Source organism: Camponotus vicinus, unplaced genomic scaffold, assembly GCF_025532165.1.
Source record: "Camponotus vicinus isolate PSW18456_S1 unplaced genomic scaffold, iyCamVici1.0 SCAF_9, whole genome shotgun sequence".
Lineage (NCBI taxonomy): Eukaryota > Metazoa > Arthropoda > Insecta > Hymenoptera > Formicidae > Camponotus > Camponotus vicinus.
Genome location: NW_028141981.1, coordinates 3,716,350 through 3,736,401, shown reverse-complemented (window position 1 = coordinate 3,736,401; position 20,052 = coordinate 3,716,350). Strand labels below are relative to the sequence as shown.

At 35.3% G+C, this 20,052-nt stretch overlaps 2 protein-coding genes and 1 long non-coding RNA gene across 3 annotated transcripts in view; 2 read left to right on the top strand and 1 right to left on the bottom strand.

Moving 5' to 3' along the window:
• LOC145976530 (uncharacterized) overlaps positions 1-13,840 on the bottom strand; it is a 228,868-nt gene extending 215,028 nt beyond the window's left edge. The window contains exon 1 of the mRNA XM_083107683.1: positions 13,674-13,840. The gene's annotated coding sequence lies outside the window, so the exon portion shown is untranslated. The remainder of the gene's footprint in view (positions 1-13,673) is intronic.
• LOC145976534 (uncharacterized) overlaps positions 1-20,052 on the top strand; it is a 78,900-nt gene that overhangs the window by 30,953 nt on the left and 27,895 nt on the right. The gene's annotated exons all lie outside the window — the stretch shown is intronic.
• The window catches only part of LOC145976532 (protein phosphatase 1H), a 74,300-nt gene continuing 69,803 nt past the window's right edge, over positions 15,556-20,052 (top strand). Inside the window, exon 1 of the mRNA XM_083107691.1 lies at positions 15,556-15,760. The gene's annotated coding sequence lies outside the window, so the exon portion shown is untranslated. The remainder of the gene's footprint in view (positions 15,761-20,052) is intronic.

The following is a 20,052-nucleotide window of genomic DNA, read 5'->3' as shown; positions in this document are numbered from 1 at the left end:
TCCTTGTTATCTATTTCACGTGTTGTATACGCGCATCTGTACTGTATAGATAAACAATTTTGCTGATCCTGTACAGCGCACATTCCAGACTTTCTCCGCAACCCTACATGTCGGTCTGACAATTTGTCGACCGTGGAACAGCAATTCTGATAGCGTTTACAAAACGCTATCAACGTGTGGTCGACGCGAGAGAATTTTCTTGGCGAGAGAAATCGAGCGAAGTTGCTCGCGCGAGAAAAAAAAGAACCATGGACCACGCCAGGAAAAACACTCGCACGATCCAACAACTGAACGTTTGACACCTTGCTGGGCTACGGATAATCGAAATGAAACGTTGGCACTGAAAACGGAGTGTAATCGTGAAACGGACGGGCGTGATAGGAAAGAGAAAAAGGACAAAACAGCGAACGAGACCGAGAGTCGAAAATAGAGTCTGAGAGAGAAGAAACTCGGTCGTAATCAGAGGAGCACGTCGATTTCTACCCTCGACGATTCCCACTGGAGGACCGCGACATTGTTCAAGGAGTAGAATAAATAAATAGCCCCCAAGACAATCTCAAGCATCCGGTAATTATCTAGAGACTTAAGGGCTGAACAAATAACCCTCCTTTCGCGTTAATTAACGTAAAATTGTCGCGCATTAAATAATTTTCATATTTCGTTTCGCTTTTATTACAGTTATACGAATACGCATAAAACGTAAATCGCGATTATATTGTTGCGATACGTTAATGTACGAGAGTTATCAAGAATATCACGTTTCGAAATAGCAATTTGTAAAAATCCATCGAAAACGCGATACGCTTTTTAAATGTAAAATAAAACATTTAAAAACCATTTTTCGCAGTTATAGATAGAAACTTTTTTAGAATCATCCAACGAAAATTTACTGGACTACATAGCGTACGTTGCACACGCGTTTGCACTCGCAGTTCTGATATCATAGGGAAAACCGATATGTTTTCGACTCACGTGCACGTACGCATCATAAGGGAGTTCTTTTCGCGTCCCAGCCACAATGGGCTGTATCGGAGAACCACGATTTTTCTGTTGAACCGTATTATTTGCTTTTTATTTGCAAGCACTTTTGAATTTGTAAAATGCTGCTATATTACATAATCAATATTCCCTATAAAATCTGTTCAAAAGATTTACTGTATACATTAGAAATCTTAGTTATTTGAACAATTTTTTATTATATTTTTTATGTTGCATTGCATGTATTTGTATTATTATTGGAAAATATTGAAATATATTAAACTCTTGTTATTCACATGAAATATTATCGTTTATAATTTATATGCATTATTAGAATGATCCCCTCTCGAATGAAATTGAATTTCGAATTAATTAGCTACTAAATTATAATATGGATTAATACAATTTGCTTTGCAACACCAAATACACTGTGGAAGTGCGTATATTGGGTGACCGCATTGATTGTTTCATCCCAATAATCCTGCAACATAACATCAAGCCGCAGCTGCTTCCACCGACGCCACGTGTCGATCTATCGACAATCGTGTGACACTAAATTTCCTGAATGCTATTAGACCCCAAAATTAGATATCTGCGCGCGATGTTGCGGCATCTTCGTAGAAAAACGAAGCGAACTTTTATTGAATTAATTTTATATGAAGTAGAGAATTTTCTCCACAGTAAACAAAAGAGAAAACGATCGAATTTCAGCGGTTAGAGCGCTCATCCCAACAAGAAAACGACGAAGGGTAACCTGATTTATACGGGTATTTTACTCTATCGAATCTGTCTTTTCTTTCCTGGATCTTCATTCCTCTTCCGTGTTCAGTCGGTATGTTTCAAGTCTTGGTGGTCCCCATAGAATCAGATAGAAGCAGGTAGTACGATATTTCGATACTTCAATGCCCGAAGCACCTCACTCGTAAACTATGAATTTGGTGTATTCGATTGTATTTCGAGTGTCTCTCTTCTCTCAATTCAATTAACTCATTTATATAATTTATAATTTTATTGATAATATTAATCTATATGTATTGTAAAATTTGATATTATGTACTCTATATTTTCAGTTCCTTTCCTTTTCTTACAATTCAATTATCTTATTTATATAATTTTTATTTTTTGTTGGGAACATCAACTTATTAGGTGTTTGTACATCTGTGTAATATAAAATTGTTTCATATATTTTGTCACTATCTGATAGTTTAGTTTGATATAAATTTTATGTTATAAATAACCATTTTAGCAAGCTTGACTAAATCGTCATGTTTGACATTATATAAATGAATTTCTCACTTCGTTCACAAAATGTGACTTTAAATGTTACAGATATAATCAAATGATTACGTTGATTACAATTTAATATTAATGAAGAATGAATGATTTTTGTATCATAAAATAATCAAATGTAATTATCTTCCAACCTATCTGTAAACTATTTCAATTTACTACTTAAAATCAGTAGAATTATTGTTTAACTACTTATATATCAATTTTGCTGCAATAATGCTTTTAAGAAATTTAACAGGAGAAACACATATAATACGCGAGGACTAGAAAGCAGGACACAGAATGACCCAGTACGGTACACGAAGGTGCACTATTCGTGACAATAAGTATCGCATTCACGCTCCAACTTTGGACATTGAATTCCCTCATATGTTCCCGAAGACTTTCTCAAAACGAGATAAGCAAGTGCTAGAATACAAAACAGACGGAAAGTCTCTCCGATGTTATCCCCTGTTGGTTTAAAAGTGGGAACGTCAGTAGGAGAAAACATGGGGGGCTGATAACATTCCTTATCACATAAATGAATGGCTCTTCGAACACCCAAGAACCACTTTAAGAAACTTACTCCGCAAGTGCCGTATATAAAACCTTAAGACAGAATTAATAAATGGTGGCGTGCTCGGGAAAGAAGCTGTTTTTCTTTAAAGCGTGCACACCTCTCCGTTGGAACCACCGCGAGAATAATCCTCTTCACATCTCGGAAATTTAATTAAAGCTGCACGCAGCAGAGCTAGAAATCGTTAGAAAACAGAAACTTGGGAACCGGTCGAAGAGATGGAAGGGATCATAGACGGCGGAGCCCTGCCAAATTTCCGATTCAGCAGCAAACCGGTATTAGTTCGTCCGTAGCTCCGCCACGACTATACTTTGGCATAATGCAATGTCCGAAGTTTTCGACGATCCGACCAAAACGGTGAGGGGGTGGTGCATCCACTGCCGCTTCATATACGTGAAGGAAACAGAAGAGAGGAAGAAAGAAAATAGTGCGCCCTTGTTTGCGTATCTTCGATTCCGCGCCGCGAATTTTGTTCCGCTTTGATTTTATTTCGCTATTAACAGATGATAAAGCCGGTCAGACGCGCGACGCGGGCAGAAGAGAGGAAAAAAAGAGTTGCGAGGGATTCCACGAGATATCATCCCTCGAGGGTGGAGGAAGAGAGCCGATGGCCGCGCGCGAGTAGCGGCAGTTTGGAAGAATTGCAACAGTTTCGCAACTGTTTTCCGTTCTTCTGTTCCCTCAACTGTTTTCCACGCTCCGCTGTGCTTTCCGAAGCGATAGCCTCCTCTGTCGAATCGCTCTTCTCGTTGCCCCCTGGACGTCGACACTCCACCGACGACGAGCGGGAGCGAGCATAGCCTCGACTATACGGCAAACTTTTCGTTATTATCGCTTTTCCGCCGGCGAACAAAGCGACCGAGTAGGAGAGAAGCCGGAAAAAGCATCCTCTCCCTCGGGTCTATGCCGAGTAGCGTCAGTAGTTACGGGCGACTAACCGCGCTCGCTGTCCGATTTCGATCGACTTTTTTCGGATCTTCGACTGCTGTATTATTTATGCTGGCGCCGTTATTACCGCGCCTGATCGTCGGCGTTGTCGAAATGCTCGCACGTTCCAGCACGAGGCGACGTCGTTCTCGATCGCAGTCTCTCGCACAGCATTTACTTAACTTCGCTGGCTGGTAGAACTTTTTCGTGTAACGTTCAATAGGAAAGAATATAATAGCGGAAGCACTTTGGCTCTATCTGCTTTTTTCTTCTTCTGACAACGTTAAGTGTTTATTTTTGTGACTGATGATATTTTTATGCGACAAGATTGTGGGAGAAATTTAACCAAACTACAGCCATCCCAATTTTTATGATAGCATAAAAGTGGTATACTTTAATTATTTGCATTTGTTACAGTAACAATATTTAACTAATATATATCAAAATCATATACTGTTGGAGAAAATAATCATTAATCAAGATTATTGAAGATCGATTTTCAATCATCTTGATTTAAGATTTTCATAATGTATGCAGTTTCGAGGAGGAGAAAAGCCTTGAAAAATCCTCGCTCTTATGATTCTGTAAAATATCTCTCGTGTTATTTCTCGTCTGATTTTTGTTTCGAAGAAATTGGGCTGATTGAATAGCTCAACAATGGGGAAAAAAGGAAAACTAAAGAGTAAATAACGGAAGTACAAGATAGAGTCTGCGAATAACATCAGCGAAGGTTGAGACGTCGTCTGTGAAATTCGTCGAATCAGATTGTTTATGCGGAATATTCATCGCGAGGGGGTGCGAGCACTCTCGACGGGGTGTTCACCCTTTCTTGCCACTGATCGATAACGGAGGAACGACGGATGCTCCTCAGACGAGGTCGCGTCTCATCCACCCATACCCCACCGTTGATCCGCATTTATCCTCCTGAGGAAGCCCTTAATTGCATTGTTCTCTCCTAATGAAGCTGTTTTTGTTGTAGAATAGAGTTAATTGGAAAGACAGGAACGCAAAGCGTTCGATTTCGAGATTGTTTCGAGATTTGCCTCATCTCTTTCGCGATTTGCCTGCATCTTTCGTTCATTTATTGTTTAATGCTTTGATCGCATTCTTCTGGCCCACGTAAGTTTTCAACAAAATTGATACAGTTTGAGGTACTCTTGAAATTTCTATTCATTCAGGACAATACACGGATACAGAAAAATATATCCGTAATATTAATTTGCATTGAAAATAATAAATCTGTTCATGAGATTAATAAAATATTCGCAGGTTTTTCAGTTATATCAATTAAGTCCAATTTTAGAGATTTAATTATGTAAACTATAATTATTTTTTTTATAAAGTTTTTAATAATCCTTTCTTGAATTGCATAAAATAAATCTTTCATAAATTGTATAATATATAATTTCAATTATAAATGTAGTGATGTAAGAAAAAAAAAAGAAAAAAGAAAAAAAATATATATATATACAGGTATACATATATATATATATATATATATATATATATATATATATATATATATATATAAAGTTCAGCCTAAGACTCCAATCATCGCTATCAATGTCATCGATAACATTTGATAATACTTCGATTGTTAACATTATAATTAAGATTATTATTATAAAATTTCGATAATATTTAATTAAAAATATTATACTCTTTCTCATTCAATTTTATTATCTCTTTTGTGTTATGATTATAAGCCGATCATAAAGAGACCATACAACGATCATAGCTCTTCACGATCATAGGAGAGATCATGAATAATAAAATTCAAAATTCTAATTTTTATGACAAAAATGTCGACGGGATAAAATTCCGTAGATCGAGCTTGAGGAAGAAGTGATATGAAGCGAGCTTTGGAGAAGCAACAGAGATGTGACGCAAATAAGAACACCGGATCCCTCTACTCTCTTTCGCATCTTACGAACGCAAAAAAGGAGGATGTTTCCTTCTTTCTTTCGTTTTTCCTTTTCTTCCGCTATCAGCCCTTAGAGTCTCAATAAACCTTTACGAGCATGGATCAGAAATCCATCGAAATTTCCGTCGTCCATGTAACCTTTAACCAAGCCGGAGGAATCAATACGCCAGATCAGCGCCATCGCTATCGAAGCTTTCTTCGAGGAAGGAAATTATGTTGTCGTTGTGGCGCCAGACGGAGAAAACGGAATGAAACGCGAGAGATATAGAGAATTTCATAACAGAACATTGAATATCGCGCGGCGACAGAAAATTTTCGTGCCCCGTACATTGAAAACTAAATCTAACGATAAATTCATTAAAAGGTCGACTGATTGTGAATCCAATAATCATTTTTAGACGTTTCAGTATTAATGAAACAAGCAGATAAATAATTAAAAGTGTTCAAGGGATTCATAAAGAATTCAATGTTAGAAAGACGACATGTTCGCGAGAGGTGTAGCGAATACATCGTGCGAGAACTCAGACATATCCGCTTTAAAATGTTGCGTCGAGGCAGACTGGTCGCGTGATAATTTGGCGCTAGCGGCTATCGAGCCAATTTGCCTGCCACCTCTCAATTACTGTTCCCGGAGCAAAAAAAAAATGCTGTTTTAAAATTGTCGCAAACTTTTGCGATAATTTTATTCTCGCGCACACAGACGTGCATACATACGAACATGTACACACATATATATAGATTCTACCGATCGATATATTAATGACTCTGCGAATATCCCTTATTTCATTAACCAATCAGATACTACATCCAAAATTTAGACGAAACATTCCTCTATTATGCAACTGAAACACGTCATGTCGACAAATTCTTCGCCGAGATAAAATGTTAGAAAGAAAAAAAATGGAATGAGCGATACGGTCGGGCTATGAGCCATTCAAGGAGGCCAATAATAATACAATAACCGTCTATGGCAGAATAAAATGGCAGATGGTTGGTCAGGAGAAGAGTTAAGATGTCGTAAGAATGCGAGATGTTCGATAAACATCAGCTAGACTGAAAGATATTGTAGAAAACATCTCAACGAGAACGTCGAAGAATATGTTAAAATCAATAAGACGTCTCAATTCGCTTTTATGCAATTTGTCCATGAATAGTAATTCAATATGAGAATACATCTCTGGAAATTTTCCTCTATAGTTCTAATATACATTATCACGCAATTTGCAACACATCGCACATTTGAATTCTATCCGTCGATGTAAACTTAAAGTCGACAACTTGAAGTTTTGATACATACAGCGGCTAAATATCGTTTATACTCACAATCGCTAGAGTCAGCAAGTCGGTGCTCAAGAGTTTACCGTCCGGATGATAGTGGAGTGACTGCTGTCTACATCAGATTCTCGACAGAGCTCTAAGAGCGCGAGTCTCTTTCTATTCGATTCGCGAACTAGGAGCTGTCGCTCGCGAACGGGGCATTCGTAGGAAATCCCGGAGAAACTTTCCGACAGCTTCAAAGTTCACGTTGCTTCGGCGCTTCACGCTTTCTCGACCGGGGACATCAACTGGAACACCAAACAGAAATTACGGCCGTGCGTCAACTGTAAGCGTTCAACGAATTCGCTTGTCAGCTGAATTCTTTTCTGACGAGCGGGCTCTTTCACATGGATTTTCAAAGGCCGCATCTTTTCCGGTTCCATAAGCAAACGTATCAGCGTAGATAATACAATTTCATAAGCAGCAAACTGCAAATGTGTCTCGCTCTTTTCGTTTTATTCGGTATATAGAATGAGATTTGAGCTCGACAATAAAGCGAGGGAAAACAAATTCTAAAGTATATTAATCTATTTCCTTTTTTACGATAAGTTTTCTCATTAATAAATTTTTCGATTGTTATTTTATTTTGCTGCTGCTCCTCCAAATAATGAAAAGTATTGGTTTCTGTCCATTAATGCGATGCACTTCATAAAAATGTAGATTAAAGATTGTTCAACGGTGCGAGCAATATCCGGAGAAACAATTCTCCGCAAGTGGCGAGAAACTTTGTTATGAAGCAGCCGGCGACTATGGGTGAAACGTGACGTATCAAAAAACGACATCTCGGCGCTCTCGCCATCGAGAAATAACGGATTGTCTCTACGGGATCGAGCCGATCGTCGAGTCCGACCTCGTCCTCGTCGTCGTCGTCGCCGCTGTCGCCATCGTCCTCGTTGCCGGCAACGACGACACTCTTCCAGAGCAATAATTCTAGGTCACACCAATGCACCTCGCGCGCCGGGACGATAAATCCTTCCGCGACTCTTTTTCGCGTCGCGCGTTTCTTCCGCTTTTCGTATAGACGTAAAGTGAGTTCGAAATAGAGGATCCCGTCGCTCTGTCTGTCATTACTCGTTTTCCCCCATGGTATCCTTTCCCTCTTCCCTCTGTTATTTCCTTCCACTCCGTTCTGCCATCACGTAATTTTAATTGCCTATATCCATATTTCCGGGAGCGGAGATATCCTCGGGGGACGAAAAGTCATTTCTCGCGACCCTCGACCATCTCGTCCGCCGCCTCATTCCTTCATCCTCTCTACTCACACTTCACAAGTCTCTCTCGTCCGACAATCTTACAACTTCGCGTCTCGCTGAGAGCCATCGGGGAAGCGTAACCGACGGGAAGTAACGTCCGACTATCTGGGAGAGATGCTAAAACGAGCGTCACGGACTAGACGTTTTCAAGAAAATTTCACCTTGAATTTCTTTTTCCGCTGGGAAATCTGATGAGCGGGCAATATACCATCTATGACCAACTCCATGATTGTTGGTGAAATAACACTGTGTGACGTCTTTCAAAAGAGCTTTTAAATAAACTAAGAATAAAGGATGTAGAGCAAGGAGAAACTCATGATTTTCAGTGACCACAGTATAATTCGATTACTTTTGAAATATTCAGAAGATTTTTCTTATCAACAATTTCAAAGTTCTAATTTGAGGAAAAGTTTGTTCAAATATAAAATGCATAAAATAATAAATTGCCAAATTTTATTTGCAATCGTAAGATTTCTTGCAATACGTATGTATGTAAATCCAATAAGAAATACAATTTTAAGAAAAGCTTTTTCTAAAATTGTGAAATGTAAACTTAGTAGATTTATTAGAACTTAGTAAATTTATTTGAATCATCACAATGCGCTGTCATTTATCGTTAAATAGCTGTCAAATATGTTAATATAACGTCACAGAGGTCAAGTCGCTTTTGTAAGCATTTTCCGGGGACAAGCGGACCTATATACATTATTATAATGTGCTATAATATTAACATCCTGCACCGTTCATAATCACGAAAAGATCGCAGCGGTATTACAGGTAATTAACGTGTCACGGGCACAAGGGAACGAGAACCGTTTGACTATGTAACGCTGTAACAGAAATTAGTACTGACATAAAACGAAATTATGATCTCGTTTATTTAGTCGGAGATCCTTTCGTTAAAATAAAATAATTAATTTTATATTAAGCGCGAAAAAAATAATCTTATTCTTATTATATGTGTGTGCAAATTACATAATTTATAAGAAAATTGAAAAAGTATTAATTACCTCTACTTTAGAAATATATATTTAAATATCATGTATTTTTAATTATACATATATTTTGTTATTAATAAGAATTTGAAAAACTCCCCGTTAGATTGATCTTTTTTCATTTACAGAATATGCAAATCTGGAGAACCTTATAAATTTTAAGTGTTATGATAAATTTGATATAACCTGCCGAACTCTGGTACGTGAAAAGTATTATGCTCGATAAATATTCAAATGCCAGAGAAAAACGATATCACGTGTTGAGTATATTACTCCATCATTTTCAAATCGGTGTATCGCAGATACCGATATTTGTAAACGAAACATGTGCGAGTATATGAAAACGCAGCGAAATATTCGAAAAGTTGCGAACTTATAAGCCGCAACGTGAACGTGATTATTACGATCGATATCATTTTAAGCCGCGGACCGCAAAAGGACGAATCGTGGACTGAATTATTTTGAAGCTCTTGGGCGTAATTCCTCGAAAATAATTTTCACGACATTGACGCTCGCATTATTGGCATTAATTGACGCTCGACCGTTTCTTCTATTATCGTCGCATTCGGCGCGAATGTGATTGCCCGTTGCTAGGAGGCACGACAACGAGAACGCCGAACGAGTTTTGGAGCTTGAAATAAAATTGGCGGACGGCGTGATTGCTGCCAATCGAAATTAATTGTCGAGGCGTCGTGCTACGATGTCGATGACACTCGATGTGATGCTGCACTAACTAATACATCGAATGTGTGTATCGAATGAACGCGATAATCGTTGTCAATGCATTATAGCTATTATTGAATAATATTTGAATCACCTTCAATATTTTGTTGTGTAAATTTACACAGAATAGTGCTAATATGTAAATAGATAATAATATATATATAATTTCGGTATTAACTTTCTAATTCATAAAACAATATAAAAAAATATATATAAAGTATTTAGTCTATACGAAATGAGAAAATTTTAGCTTTACGAGAATTTTTTTTAAGAAAAGTTTATTACGTTATTAGAGCAAATTGAATATATTTTATAGATGCAATTAAGAAAATATGTATAAATTAGTGCAGACGGCATACGTGCCTTTCTTTACGAGTGCTGACTTTTAATTGGAAGTCCACAAGTAACAGGTGCGCCAAGTGCGCTGCGTGCGCGAACTGGTTATTATCTCTCTCCCAACTTTGCTTCGGATATATTCTACACATTCATTAAAATGCGATAAAATTTCGCATTTTAATTTTCATCTCGCTCTATTCCATTAAAGCAGAATATGTATCAGGGTTTTGAATGTAATTATCTCCACACGTCCTTTACAGTCATCCGTTTTACAACCTCGCATCGCGCAGTTTATTTACATCCATTTAGTAACGAGGATATATTCCGAGCAATATGTAGTATTTATCAAATAGTGTATTTAGTCTCCGTCTTTATTAAACCTAGTGGCAGGAAAATAAATATCAAGCGACTTTTAAAAGTAATTGCTCATGACAGATATATGTGAATTTACGTGAAAGCATATTTATTTACGAATAATATCTGCCGTAATTATTATAAATTCTAATTGAAAACGAACCTTGTTTATGCATACGAGACGGCTATTTTTACCAAAAAGCGAACTTTTCCGAGATGTCGCCGTCGATATTTAGAGCGGAAAAAATTACGCAATCAATCCTACCCCCGGCACTTTTGCAATAAATATAAGCCGATCATTCCATATAGCGGACGCGAGAGTCATTGTTACATTAACATATCAACACGGTTTATTCGCGTGGCGTACAGGCGTAAGCGGCCAATTTACATAATGCTATGTATTATGCGACAATAAACATGCGCGGCGTAGAGTCGAAACGACGACGAACGGACGTATCGAATCCGCCATCGCATCGGTGCGCCGCCCGATCGAAATTTCGAAATTTCTTCCCTCTCGGACACAGGAATCTGTGTACGCATCTGCATTCGCGATTAGTCCTGCCGGCTGAAATTTATGAGCTGACGTTACAGGCATAAATAAAGTTACGTTGAGTACCACTGTCGCCGCATGATCGCGCAACGACGACGACGACGAAACTGCCGTTCGTGGACCTCCTGATGAATGCGTTAAACGCATTAGTATTCCGCGAGCGCGATTATTCGATCGCGAAATCTCGCGAAAACTACCCCGTACACGACACTACACAGATAATCCCGTTAAACGGTGGAACGAATGAACGTGAAGAGTGTAACTCTAGAACTCTAGAACGTAAAGAGTGTAACTTCGCGAGAAAAATTGACTGACAACTACTGATCCATAAATTATTCACTACATCAATGATTATTCGATCGTAGCACTTGAAATGATTCAAAGATATTGTTTAGAATTTCCCTGATTTAATGTGACACGTTTGTGAAAACAGGAACTTTAATTTATATGTAAATATTGATGGTTAATGCATTGCGTGCAAGTGCTAATTAGTACGTTAACAATATCAGCGATATGGTGGCTAGACTAAATAGTATTCTATATGAGCGCGCATTAGCCTCGTTTACACTCCATTATAAAGCCAGTATCTGTCGGTGAAAACTTGAATTCATTCTACTACCGAGCAAGGGATAGCTGGCGCATGTGGTCAGACTCATGCACGGAGATACGTATCTTAATGAGCTGTGTTTGTAAGCTCAGACAAAATTATCGCGTATGCTCTCATTTAACCTCATATTTACAATATCCGGGGATAGAATTGGGTTACTGCTAAGTCTTCTATGTAAATATGAGCATATGCAATTACACAGGCACTTAAATTCAGCTTTTTAAATAGATCTATTTGCACTAATATATAATAATAGTAAAGAGAGACACATTGTGTACGTATTAAATTCCGTGTTTTTATTTTAGCATTTTTTTTTAATGTGTCGTATTGTCGATTGTTAATAAATAATCCTTTGGGAAATAAAATTGTGAAAAGAACGTGGAAAAGCGAAATACGATTATAGAGAGAATGGCAAATAATTTCAAACATTATCCGTATTTACATCAATAACGAGATCTCTCGATGTCGGTATGTATTTTAATAAATTTATAGGAAGAATATAAAAAGTATCGGCGATATTTTTTTCCTATCACTGGCGATTCGCGCGAAAAATCCAGCGAACTCATGTGGCTCATTCCAGTGAATTAATTTCCACTTAAATTAGCCATTGAACAATGGTGATGTCTCCATTGACAGAAATCGATTTATCAGTTTAGTCTTCCTCCAAAGGTTGAAGACCGCAGTCGCGTAACGACCGAGAATAAAATTATTAAAAAATAAACGTCGCGGTCGTTTCTTTCACTGGCGAACATCTTCCGCACGTCTAGTTCACGTAAAAAACGTGACCGCGTATATATCACATACGTTTCGGAAGAGAGTCTCAGTGATATTTCAAGGGTTACTCAGAGACGCGTGTCGCATCATCCACCACACACGAGGCGCATCCTCTTTACGAGTGCATGCCACGTACATAGGCTGCACTTACGTGCCTCTTGCATTTCTGGGACGACTACTTTTTCGGATAAGACGAGAGCATCATGGAAAGGTTTTCATGCGACGCTTCGACCTACTCGACGAATGAAAAATTCCCGAAATTTTACGGTGACGTTTTTTAATTCTCGAAAATGGACATCGCTTCTATACTTTATAAATGGATATTCACCTTCAAATATTATTATTGTAAAAGTTGCGAAAATAAAACTCCACACGATTCAAAATTTAAAATATAATATTACTCAAAATACAAAACTCATATGAAGAGAGCTTCAAAATTCTTTATTATATATATATATATATAGTATATATTTGGAAAAATTCATAGCAGTCATTTTTATGCTATCTGCTCGAAATGCAAGTTTTAAACACTCCCATTATAAAAAAAAAATAATTTAAAAGTTACAGTTTAGAAGAGCTTCTGTTCAGATTGAAATATTTGCGTATACTTAAATGTATGTTTAGACACACTAAACGTAATAACAAACAAAAAGGTAATATAAAAATTTATATAAATACAATGCATTATATAATAATAAATTAATTAAATAAATTCTTGTTTTAAATCAGAAATTATAAAATATTACATAAAATTCTTCAGTAAATTTTTTTGCATGAAACGAAAAGAGGATGATCAATTTTTAAGCATACATTTAAGTGCGCGCCATTAAGTACTTAAAACTAAACAGAACTCTTTCAGATCCTGACTCTTGATAGATTAATTTTATAGCAGATAATTTTGAAAATATTTTAAATCAAATCTAAATTTTATATCCTTATATTATTTTATATATATATTATATTATACATTTCATAATGAAAAATAAAGTAATATCATAGATAAATTTTTATGCTGAATAGTAATTATTTCTCTTTTATACGCAAATAACAAATATAATAAATCAAATCCAAGTTATAAATTTCACTCACCACATGATTGCTCCATTGTTGTTTCGTTGATGCTTCTCTGGATTTTCTCCTCTCTTTTACATCCTTGGTTGCTCCTTTATGGCACTCATGCGCAAAAGCACTCACTCGCGAAAACATAATTAATTACGATTGTCCGCGCACTAAACTGCACGAAACAACGATCGCACAATTTTGTACATTTCACATTTTTCATGTTTATCACACACGACGCACATTTTATTTATTTTGATCTATTTTTTGGTGTTTTATGGCATCACTGATTTCATTCTAATACAGCGCGATACTATGTTAATCGAATTAATAATTAATTATGACGCGATTTTTTAAAATATATAATCGAAATTCAGTATCTTAAACACATTAAATCAGCAAAATAAATGTATTATTCATAACAACAAGATATAGTATGTCTATTGTTATTTGAATCAAATAACTATCGTTAATAATTCGTCGATAATATTTTACATATTGTTTATCGCGGAAGATAATTAATTATGTAAATTAATCATTAATTGTAATGATTAGATAAAATAATCATATTTCGAAAGGTAATACAACACACGGAGTGGCTTACATCGTTGTTTCTTGCCCGTTTCTTGTCGACGTACGAATAACTCAAGGATAGCGCGCGAATGACAACAAGGCCACCGCGCGTATGATAACAAGGCCATCGCTCGAGTAACAACAAAGTTATCGCGTTATACATTATAAGGAATAAACGCGGAATCTGATATAACGTGTTATTCTTTCAAAGATATAAATGTGATTATTCCTCACAAATTAGAAATTAATTTAAAAAATAGATATTATCAATCCGCGTGATTAATCAATTAATTAATTAATTATGCTCGATTTTGATGATTAATAAACAGACGAGTATCAAAGCAAATATTTCGCACGATTTATACATTTCAATAGAAATCAGAACGACAGAAAACAATTATAAATTATAACTTTAATACGATATTTAAAGTAAATTATTTCTTTAATCTTTGATTTCGAATATCTTGCATGACATTGTGAATTTTTCGTTAATTTAAATATAATTCGCTCATTATTTTCAGATTGAAAATATGTAATGTAATACGAATGTAAAATTGAGTAATTCAAATAACAAAATAACATAATATATCAAACACTTATTAAAAATTATTTATTTAAAATTGAAAAAAGAGAATATATTTTACATTAATTTATTTCGTAATATATTAAATATATTTCATGGCGGTAGAGCGAATTTAACGATCACACGGTATTTAATGTTTATTTCTCACGGCGTACGAGCCGTATAGCGAGCGCGCTTTGTTTATATGACCTTGTTGTCATCGGTAGCCTTGTTAGTCTTCGTACGACGGAGCTTGAATGAGCACGCAACAGCACAAGTCTCCATATATTGTTATATTATTCTTAAAAATGCGTTCGTTCCTTACAATTTTTACAATTAACGACCATCAGTCCGCACAATTAATCAACTATTGCGATAAATGATATATGGGATGTGGTTATTTGATTCAAGTAATCACGAATATGAAATATATGATTATTTATTAATAATATATTTATTTCATGGATTTTATGTGTTTGAGATGTATGGCGCAATATTGAATTTCGATTATATATTTTCAAAAATTGCGTATTAATTAGCCATTATATTTCAAATAATATAATATTGCATAATATTGGAATAAAGACGGTGATATCATAAACTGTCATGGACACAAAATAGATTCCGAATTAACGTTGTAATGCATTTACTTAATAAATAATTAACCACACAGGAAGTTAATTATCGAGATCTGATAATCATTAATTGTTCGTAAGGAATAATCGCATTTTGTATATTTTGATATTTGCGTAAGATAATAAAATATAAATAACATTGAAAACACACAAAGTGCTGCGTGATCAGTTTCTGTTGATTAATGCGTGGATGATCGTAATTAACTATATATTTTCGCGAATAAATATTATTACGTGTGAGTGCCTTAAAGAAAAAAGGAAAGTGCTAAAGTGAAGTGATAAAGTTAAGGATGAAGAAGAGAGAAGGAGGAAGCCTAGAAATACGTTAGATGTCGAACAATTATGAGGTGAGTAAAATTTATGACTTTTTATTTATAATATTTGTTTGTGTATAAAATTAATTGCTCGTTTATTTTTGCGGTATATTTTATTATAAAATATATTTGCACATATTTGTAAATTTACATCTTTCTTTCTCTTTCTCAGAGAATGAAATGATTAAATTCGGGTCTAACACTTTCATTATATTCACTTTTAATTTATTAAAGAATCTAAGAACTTTCTTAAAATTTTAACCTTTTTAATGAAAAAATTTGCAATTTTTTTTAATACACAAGGATTGGATAACATAAAATTTCTCACATCTATTTAAAAAATGGTCATCTTTATGCGCGTTGCGTGAACTAATATAATTTTTACGTGCCACATCATTCCGCCGGAACATTTTATCGTAGTCAGTCCCCGGTACTTACTAGCTGTTGCAACGACATACCACAAATTTTTCAAAAAGCCGAGCTGTGCAATAATGGACTAACGTCTGGTTACGTTGCCCGTGGTAAAATAAAAAAAAAAGAAACAGAAAAAATCGTCCGAGGTGTGTCTTCTTTTTCACCTTCTCGACACGGCTGTTCTTCGTTGCATAATTATGCGACTCACGTTCGGCCATGTCGCAGGAACACGAGGACGCAACACGCGTTTCTAAACGCGGTGCGTAAAACGCACCGTTAAATTAGCTCCGCATAACGCCTGTCTATTAAAGAATTCCGTAGATGCTACGCAATTTTATCTTCGCTTGCAGTTAAGGTGATATTTTTACCGAAGTACGAGGAACAATTTAGCGCTGATGAAACACATGGTGCTACTTTACGAGCGACTCGTAAAAGCCTCGACTCGCATCGGGTTTTCATCATCAATTTATCATTTACTTTATTGATTATCACATCGAAAGTGATGTAAAACAAAATAGTAAAATAACGGCTGAATAATAGGATATATATAAATTTATTTTAAAAATACTGAATATTTTAAAGAGAGATATTTTAAATTTTAATCGATTTTTCCTCGTGTACAACAGAAATTAAGTAATGTGCATTTATAACTTGTTTTTCAGGAAAATATTTGGTAAAAAATGATTCATCGGTTTTATAAATCTATTGTATAATTGTGGTGTTTTGATTAACAAAATATCGTTGAGAGCAGAATTTGCAACTTTTGATACGGGAAACATTTGTGGCCATCGTATAAACAATCAATATTATGTGAATTTTCACATAATATATAATTGAGAGCGAGATATAAATGTAAAATATTTAATACAATATGAAATATTTAATATTTTTATGTGATTTAAAAATTGTAAACAGCTAAATTTTTCTACATGTGTTTGTGTATAAATGTTTACATATTCCCATAGATTTTACATGTTCCAATAAATCGCATTTATTACAAATTTCACTAATTACAACAGATGCTTTAATTTATTAAATTATAAATATTTCTACATAAGATGATAAACAGAAATATATTAATGAGGTAACATTTTTAAAGAGATATGAAGCACCATTACAATAAAAATCATAAAAAGTCTTCGATAAAAAATGCATATTTATAAAAGATTTTATATCATAAGCATTCTATCTGTTTAATAAAGCGATTTAGACAGATTTGTCGACCAGTATCAGTTCATAATATCGTTGAAACGTCCGTCATGTATCTAACTTACCTCTAGAAACAAACTATGAAATCATTCGGATTTCTACGTTATTCGCGGCACATGGATATCCGATTACGAGACTGTCGGCAATCACGTTTCTTCATTATTCTCGTTTTTCGGGCGCGCGAGCGGAGAACATCCATCCCGAAATAAACGCTCACGTCGCACGGCTTGATAGAAACGCGAGACAAGATCGATACGCACATCGTGCTGTGCCGGTTGCCACGCTATGAAAAGAACTCGAAACTGGCACCGACATTGCCGCGTAAATAATTGAAACCACGAAATGGATACGTCAGTCGGCGTGATTTACATGAATGTTTGATACGTCGCCGCCTGCTCAAAATTTCGGATGCGATCGCTAAACGTTTTCTTCTCGTCATATCTTTTAGGATTCCACCGAATGAGATTTGTTTAGGATTGTCTTTATTGACGAACATATAAATGCATTATAAAGAAGCTAAATGAGAAAAGGATGTTTTTTTATCTCATCGTGTTTCATTAAATGTATTCAATATGTGTAATTTTCTGTTTAATGTAATCGTTCAAAATATTTTTTAGTTTACAAAATATTCAATATATCAGTTTCATATTCTTCATTTTATATTTGTTTTGTGTTTCATTTATACATGCATTGAGATTAAACGTCCCTCTCTCTCTCTCTCTCACGTACAAAAGATTTCTTCTAGAATGAAATTTTATAAATATGTAAAAATGGGAGTAAATATTTGTAAACAGAATGATTCTGCAATATTTCGCGTTGTTGTATCATGCGGCGAAGGCGACACCGGCGCATGAATAATTGAGATCACGAAACAGATGCATTGAACATTTTCTTGAAAATTTAACGAGCCATCATTCTGTCGATCTGTCTCAATCAAGATCCATCTCGAAATCTGCGATCGCGTTCTCTTCCGACTAGAAGTACGTTTTTCAACGTCGGTTCAAAAGAATAGTCTAAAAAAACAAATGCATTACGAAGAACAAATCGTGTTGGTGGGAACTGCGAACAAGAGGGCAAGAAAGAACGGTTGAACTGAAGCGAATTTAGAAAATGGGAGGATATAGCACAGATTTGCATATCATTTTATATATTCCGAACAACGCTGCCTCTTCTTGCATTTCGTCTCGCACCCTGCTTCGCAAAATTTTCTAAGGCAACCTCGCGTGCCTGCGAAAGCCGTAGATGCGCTGAAAAGTATAAATTTCAAAGTCGATTCCATATTTGTTCTTGCCATGCTAGATTTCTCGTTACACGATTTGATATGCACCTCGTTAATTTTGACGAAAACGCGTAGAAAATAATGTAATAATGAAAATAATCTTCTTTGCCATCATTATTCTGTGTTGAATTTTTAATTGATAATTAGCACATTATTCTATGTTGAATTTTTAATTGACAGATAGAAGACAAGATTTACCTATACTTTTTTTTTTTTTCATTTCTACAATTACACAATGTAATGATTGATGAACATAATAATATTTATCAGTAACAAAACTTGTACAAGTCATAAGGAAATAAAGTGTTGAAATACGCGATTCGCGGTGATGGGTGCAATCGATCGAGTGTTATCTTTGATATCATGCTACGCGCTCTTACACTTTCCCTTTTACATTCCTTGTTGACGTTGGATAGAAGATGGTAATAATTCAATACGCGAGACTATTCACTCATCCCATCTCGGTTAACCGAAAAAGAGAATTCAGAACGAAGAGATTTGACGCCTCCCAGGAGGCAGACTTCCTTTTTGCCAGATTTCGTTGTATGGAATTACGCGAAGAGAGGGACTCAGACCGATGAAATACAACTCACGGAGGAAACGGTACTGGCGCGTCGTAAAAAGGTTTCTCTTAAAATACGATTCGTGTGTGGTCCATCATGTCATAAGTTGACAGTGAAGAGAGAATCCAGTGATCTCTTTCTCGCTATAGAAGTCGCGTCGTTCTCTGAGATAGTGCTACACGATGCATAGAGTGCTTAGGAAAATGAGAACCTTAATCATCGGCCAGTTGTACCTAGTTTTTTTTCGATGAGCAATGCTCCATTATTTTTCTCACAGAACAAACAAATTTTCGAACCGAAATTGCAACAAAAACTGCATATTATAACTATAAATCCTTCGATGGATTATAAATTTACAAACGAATTCAATTTTTTTGCAATCGGATGATAATAATAAGATTGACAATAATAAATATAAAAATATGAATGATATCTATACATGTAGTATCCAGTATGTATCTATACATTCTGGTGAAAATAACATATTATTTTCGAATGATTAGTTTACATATTTCAAGAAATTTTTTAAGTTTTTTTTTTATTATTAAAATATTTGTTTTTAAAATAACAATATATGATGGTGCATAACTTCATATTTAAAACTATTAAAACGTAAAATAACTGTGTTGATATTTATATAGTGATGCATACATAAAACTTTTTTTTAATTTCTGGATATTTCCAGTTATATTTCGGTTTATCAAGAGGAACATTATATTATATTCAGTCTACGGAACATTATATTATGTTCTGATGATAACAAAAAATTTTTACGAACGATTATTATAAAATGTCATTATCAGAATTCATTGAAGAGCAATAACATTTCGATATTTTGTTTTTTATTCTTAACTAATGAC